At 45.2% G+C, this 7,127-nt stretch overlaps 1 long non-coding RNA gene across 1 annotated transcript; it reads left to right on the forward strand.

Annotated features, from left to right (window-relative positions):
- Positions 1-271: 271 nt before the first annotated feature.
- Positions 272-3,285, forward strand: LOC123279985 (uncharacterized). The gene is made up of 3 exons (XR_006518486.2): positions 272-841; positions 1,161-1,278; positions 3,010-3,285. It is a non-coding gene; the product is annotated as an uncharacterized lncRNA (long non-coding RNA).
- Positions 3,286-7,127: the final 3,842 nt, after the last annotated feature.

Here is a 7,127-nt window from a genome sequence, read left to right on the forward strand (position 1 = left end):
TCTGTTCCTGTCCTGTATGCTCCGGCATGTCCTAGTAAGGTCACAGATAAAGCCTGACACGTACTCTGTGGACTATCTAAATAGGAAATGTACTGAGGCAAATCAAGAACAGAGGTTTTTTTTTAAAAAAAATCAAAGCACTGAGCAAACATTCTGAACTTTTGGCAGAGGAATTGGACTGCTGAATCCCCATGACTCTTTGAGTTATTAATAGTGACTCATTTTGCCGTATTTTGGGCAGTTATATATTTATGTATCATGCAGTGTGTGTGAGGCTTTCAAGGCTTGAGGGCCTTTTGAAAACTGTGTTGCTCTAGAATAAAGCCCTTTGAAAAATGTGTTGCTCCAGAATAGAGGGGCCAGGAGGATGCCATTTTTGTCATCTGCGTAGCACCTACCACACAGTGCTCCTTACATGCTCGGGAGAAGATGAGCGCTGTAGCAATGCCTGGAATGTGGCTCCATCTGCTCTGCCAGAAGCCACGATGCAGTCACGAGTTGCACAACAGTAGTAATTCGCAGCTATTTATGACCATTTTAATAGCGACGGTCTTGATTAGAAGGCTGTGTTTACATGCCACGCAGTGGAATGGTTCCGTGAATCATTCTCACAGTAACTTTTGGTCAAACCAATGAACCGAGGAGTGAAAAACCAAGCAGTTGGTCCTGAAGCTGTGACTAACAGGCCTCCACGTTACCCTCCACTTTCCTGATGCTCCTCCACACCTGAGACTGCATTGCCTCCCACCGCTCCCATGGCCGCAGCCTCCTCTCGCCGGCCCCCTCTGCATCCACAGCCCGGCAGCCCTCTCTACACCCATGTGCCAAACCCTAACATCAGGTAAGTCCAAGAAGCTTTGGAAACTCCTGAAAAGCACCTGTGATCACCATTAAGAAAACACACTTTTAGCACGTGTTTATTTTCTCATTGTCATTGCTCCGTTATGTGACTGCAATTAGTGACCCCAAAAGCTCATTTGCATCAAGATCAGTAAAACCCTTTCATTTGTCCATTTAAATTGACTTGAGGTTTTAGTTAATTATCACTTCCTGGCAGTCTGAAGGTCAGACTATTTCCTTTTGTTTCACATGGTAGTTAATCCCCTCATTAACGGCGATGAGAAATGAATTATTAAACTCGTGCCATTTTTGTATTTCAGGTAGTGAGAGGCCCTAAAATCCCAAAGGTGTCATAGGGGAAGTCAGAAAAGTGTTGAAGACTCTACTTCCTGCAAACACGAGGTTCTCTCCGCAGTTCTCATGGTAAAGAAGGTTCAGGTAAGGCTCTTTCCCTAAATTAAAACAGACAAAATGAAAATAAAAACAATAGTTATTGGGCTCAGCTTTTCCACTCACTAGTTGCATGGCTTGGGGAAAGGCAGCTACCCTTTTGACATTAAAGATTTTCTCAATTGTAAAATGGTGATAATAATAACCAACCTAGAGAATGGTTGTGAGCGTTAATGCATGAAAGTGCTTACAAGACTGCCTGCCACATAGTAAGGGCTTAGTAACTGCTAGTTAATTATATTATCACTTCCGTTATCACCCTGGGCAAGTCAGCTTCTGAATTCTGTGGGTATTAGGCCTCAGCCAAACATCCGTTTGCCGAGACCTTGCTCACACCTGGGTCAAAAATTCACTTTTACCCACGGGGCAAAGATGAAAGCTAAGTTGTGTTAGGCCCTGGAGAAAAAACTCAGATAGCCATGCCTCTAGGGTCTTAGGGAATTCAACTTTATCTGTCCTCTTCTAATTACTCTAAAAAGATTTTTTGGAGGGTGGAGGCCAGTAGAAGATAGAAAGACACAATAGATGGGATCCGCAAGACCACCCCTCGTGGTGGAAGGCGCCTCTGGCCCTTCCTCTGCTTCTCCACCTCCCTGGAGGCTGGCTCACCCTGGGCGTCCCAGACAAGACTGTGTGCTTGGACTCTTGTCTCGCCTGATGGACCCCCTTAAGCTCATGCTCACTAATAGTGAATTCAGCCCTGCTAAGGAAATCCTGGTTCCATGAGGGAATACCTCCAAGTCTAATGGGGCCATTTCCTTTTGCTGTACCAAGCAGTGGACCCTACAGGCTAGCATCCTGTAAGATGCACAGTTCTGGGAAAGCCCTCTAGGTGAAGGGACATCTCAGCCAGGTTTTGAAAGACCAGCAGAATTCAGCTTGCCAGAGAGAAGGAGGAAAGACAGTCCAAGTCAGTGAGGAGAATGAGCAAAGTGGGAAGGGTCGGGAATGTGCCTAGAACAGGGAAGAGTTTTCCCAGAGGCTGGACCATACACTCTGCAAGGGAGTAATGGTAGCTGGGCTGCTGAGAGAGGGTTGGATTAAGGCCTTAGACTTCATCCTGCAGTCAATACAGACATTGGAGGTGGAAGCATTATTTTAGGGGGAAAAAGTGCATAGTGTTGCTTATGTGGAATAGGTAGGGCTAGACTGGGTGGGTGGGTCCCAGGGCCTGAGGTAGTGGAGACCTAGGGATGAAAAAGGAAAATAAGATGCACTGGAGTGGTTGCGTGATCATATGCATTGTTATAGGCAAAGAGGGTAGAAACTGTTGCTCAAAACTGAATTGTAAAATGTATTTTGTCAATGCTTTACCCAAAACTGTCATTCAGTAAATCCTGATTGGATTTTCATAGGGAAAATATTTTACCCCTTTAAAAAAGGTTCTAGAAAGAAGCTGCTTTAAAAATGCTCCTGGAAAAATAAAAGTCACCGAGGAAAATGAGTGGGGTATGAGTGATTGAAGGAGTGACAAAGTGCTGGCGTCTTTCCAAAGACCACGCCCGTGACTTGATGCTTCGTGTGACAAGCGCAACCGCTTAGCTCTGTCATTCCCTCATCAATATTGGAAAAGCACTTTGTATCTTCCCATAAAGAGGAGAAAAATATCCTAATAAGGATGCAGTTAGTCAGTCTTGTAATTTTTAATTGAGAAGCTTATGTGAAAGCTAGAACATTAAATCTGGAAGAGAACTTAGACATCCTGTCATCCTTTTACAGAAGGGGAAGCAGGACAAGAGAGTAAACTCCACTGAAAGCCATCTGGCTGGTGTGTGCCAGTCCCATTGCTGGAAGGTAATGGCATTGAATCCTGGTCTGCTGTGCTTTCTGCTTTGCCGCGAGAATCCCCAAAGACCATTTTCTTGCTGCCGTAGAAGACCTGGTGCTTTCGATTTTCTCTTTCGAAAGTCAAGAATTGTTTTATTGGACAAATGCCTCACATTTCTCCTTACTGCATAACTTTTTCCTGTTTGTGGAATTAAATGATTAACTGCGAGACGATCCTTGTATTAAAGATACCTTAGCCCAGGCAGGCGAGTTGCACAGAGGGAAGAGAAGTGGGCGTGTATTGGAAGGTGCTCAGGCCGGCCCTCTCAACCGGTGTTCACGGTAAGGCAAATTCACAAAGCGTCAGCAAACCCCTGACTCTGAACTCACATGTGCCCATGCTGATGGTCATCCCAGGGAGTCACAGGGGTCCCTCGCTGCCCCTTTCCCCTGTGTGTCTCCTCCATTCTCAGAAGGGGCCTAAGATGACTCTATATAAATTCCAACATGGGGTCGGGGTTCCCCAAGCAATTCTCTGACACCAGCTGGGAGTCCTACAATTCAACTCAGTTCTGGCAGTATCTACCTGGAGATGGCATCAGATCTCACAGATTAAGGGCTCAATCTTACAAGACTGCCCACCCCCCTTCAAATGCCAATCACAAGTCCAGGTTGTCCTCTGGGCTTCTGACCCACTGGCTGTAGATTGGAGATTCCAACTACCTTGGGTTCAGTTAATTTGCTAGAGCAGCTCACAGCACTCAGGGAAATGTTGCTTACGAGATTACTGGTTTATTAGAAAAGAAGACAACTCAGGAAGAGCCAGATGGAGGAGATGCATAGCTCAAGGTATGGGGAAGGGGTACAGAGCTTCCATGCCCTCTCTGGCCATGCCACTCTCCTCGAATCTTCATGTTCGCCCACCTGGAAGCTCTCCCAAACCCCTACTCCTGGGATTTTATGGCGGCTTCCTGACTTCGGCATGATCAATTGCTAATTCCATTTCCAGCCCCTCTCCCTTCTCTAGAGAAGTCGGGAGTGGGATTGAAAATCCCAAGCTTCTAATTGTGCCTTGGTCTTTCTGGTGCTCAGCCCCCATCCGGGAGCCATCCATCCAGGAGTCCACCCAGAGTCACCTCATTAGAACAAAAGATGCTCCTAGTGCTCTTATCACTTAGGAATTTACAAGGGTTTTAGGATCCCTGTGTCAGAGACTAGGGGTGAAGACCAACTATGTATTTCTGTTCTTTTCTTCTTCTTCTTCTTCTTCTTCTTCTTCTTCTTCTTCTTCTTTTGGTGAGGAAGATTGGCCCCGAGCTAACATCTGTTGCCAATCTTCCTCTTTTTGCTTGAGGAAGATTGGCCCTGAGCCAACATCCATGCCCATCTCCCTCTGTTTTGTATGTGGGATGCCACCACAGCATGGCTTGATGAGCAGTGTATAGGTCTGCACCCAGGATCCAAACCCGCAGACCCCAGGCCACCGAAGCAAAGCATGCAAACTTAACCACTACGCCAGCAAGCCAGCCTCCAAATATGTATTTCTCATTATAAATCACGATATCACAGCCCTCCCTCCTCCCCATGACCTCACAGAGGTCTAGGCTTCCTACGAGACAGCCATCAGCCTCAATTTCCCATTCTCTACCTTTCCTAGAAAAAGTTTAAAGAGAAAATAAATTCTTCCTGTCAGAGCATGCTCTTTTTCTCTTTCCTCCAACCTTTTTTGTGTCTCAGGCCCTGTCTCCCAGCCAGGTGAAATTGCATGTCTCCACTGGGGTGACACTTCTGGGCCTGCTTCCTCCTCTCCACGGCACCTCCTCCCCAGACCTCTTTCTCTCTGTGTATTAAGAATCCACACTGGGAGGGGGCACCCCAATAACCTCCGCAGGTAACTGCTGCTGACTGTCTCCCACCATCTCAGTGATCTGCCCGGGCTCAGTCACAGGAAGTCCTGGTCCCAGGAAGCTGTGGGCTTAATTAAGAGAAATTCAGACAGTTGTATTTTCTGAAAGTGTACATAGGGCAAGAACCTATGCAACTGAGAGTCATTGAAAAGCCATCATTTGGGCCGGCTCCATGGCCGAGTGGTTAAGTTCGCGCGCTCCGCTGCGGCGGGCCAGGGTTCGGATCCTGGGCGCGGACATGGCACTGCTCGTCAGGCCACGTTGAGGCGGCATCCTACATCCCACAACTAGAAGGACCTGCAACTAAGATATACAACTGTGTACGGGGGGGCGGGTTGGGGAAATAAAGCAGAAAAAAAAAAAAAAAGATTGGCAACAGTTGTTAGCCCAGGTGCCAATCTTTAGAAAAAAAAAAAAAGAAAAGAAAAGCCATCATTTTTAGCACAACCTAGCGAAGTACGCAAGTAGTGTGTTTTCATTAGGATGTTCCTCCACTAAACGTAGGCCGATTACGAGCTCTATCTGGATGCTGGCCTGATGATATTTCCATTTTAAAGTTGGGTCAAATAGGAATATAGTGATAGATGATGAGTTTCTTAAGCTCAGTTCTGTCCTTCACATAATATAAATGTCAACTTTTTCTGTAAACTTTAAAATTTTCAGAATTAGCTAGAACTTTGGGCCTTTTTCTTTTGTGATCAACTTAAGTTTTTGATGTTTAGCTCATCATGCTTATTCTTCGATATTACCGTGTCTCTGTTCTGTGGATTCCCTGTCAGGCCTTGAATGGTGAGGCTAGTTGGATCTTCCAATCCTAGGCATTCATCTCATTTCTTCTTGCTTTCTGTCAGTGTTTCTTAACTTATGACTCTAACTTTGGAATCATCTGGTACTGACTTATATTGAATCTAGCATCAAGGTCAAGTTGATTCTTTACTCAATCATTCACAGGATGTGTTGGATGCCAACTGTATGCCAGGAATGTTCCAGGTGTTGAGGAAATCATGGTGAATACAAATACTTGTGGTCCCTGCCCTCATGGAGTTTACTTCCTGGTTAAGCAGACAAGCAATGATTGAATGAACATACAATAAACCTATAATTAACACTGTGATAAATGGGATAAAGGAGAAAATATGGGTAATGAGTTAAGACGTAATTTCCAGTGGTCAATTTTATCAGTTGGGCTTCTCACTGTGGAAGCCTATTTAACTATTTAAAAAAAAAAAAAACCAAATTGATGATGAAAATGAAATAAAATAAATGTATATTTCATGACACTTATTCATTATGAAGAACCGTAATGGCCATTTTTCATTTTCTGCCCAGAACTCTTTCTCTTTTCTTATGGTAACAAAGCCCATTCCAGTTACCAGAGATGGTCACATGATCCAAAAGAGGACTATTTGAACCCTTCTCCAGGATTTTTCTAAGTGGAGCTGCTGGGAAGGCGTTTCTCCTGGTGGCGTGGACTGGAGGACGTGTGAGTCTGGATGCTCTCGTCTGTGTATATCCTCCTCTCCCCTAGAGCCCCCACTAGTACCTCTGAACTCAGTCAGAGTGGAGCCAGCTTGCAGAGAGAGGCAGAGATGAGGGACAAAGAACGAGAATCTCAAAGCGGGAGTTCCTAGCTTCAGACCTACCTAAGACCAGTCTTCTGTGGTTTTTTCCCGGGTCAGATACAGGAGCCTTTAAACTCCTAATTCCAGCTAACATGAGTTTGAGTCCATTTCTGTCACTTGCTAATGATGAGTCCACGTTAATACAGAAAGCAAGCACTTAATGTTGTAAATATTTCTTAGCATGGATTATTACATGTGGCTGGGCTTCTTGGGCGTATCTGAGAATGAACCCACTGAAGTTCTGATTTTCTGGGTTCTGATTTTCTTGCTTCTCCTTGAAGCAATTTTTCCTTACACTATACACCCAAATTCATTATTCAAAGTTGGTGTGTGTGAAGGGGTGGGCATTAGTCTCCATAGTCTTCATTGTTGATTCATATTCATGAAAGATTCCTGTAGTTCTGATTGGTGAATGCCTGTGCCAAGTGTCATGAGTCAAAGGAGTCACCCCGATGTGTCCATATGAAGAGGCTGGGAATCTTGGTGGGCTCAGAGTCTCCCCCATCTCTGTGGACCGTTGTGTTGCTCTCCCAGGGCAAGC

This window comes from Equus asinus, chromosome 22, assembly GCF_041296235.1.
Source record: "Equus asinus isolate D_3611 breed Donkey chromosome 22, EquAss-T2T_v2, whole genome shotgun sequence".
In the NCBI taxonomy this organism is placed as follows: Eukaryota; Metazoa; Chordata; class Mammalia; order Perissodactyla; family Equidae; genus Equus; species Equus asinus.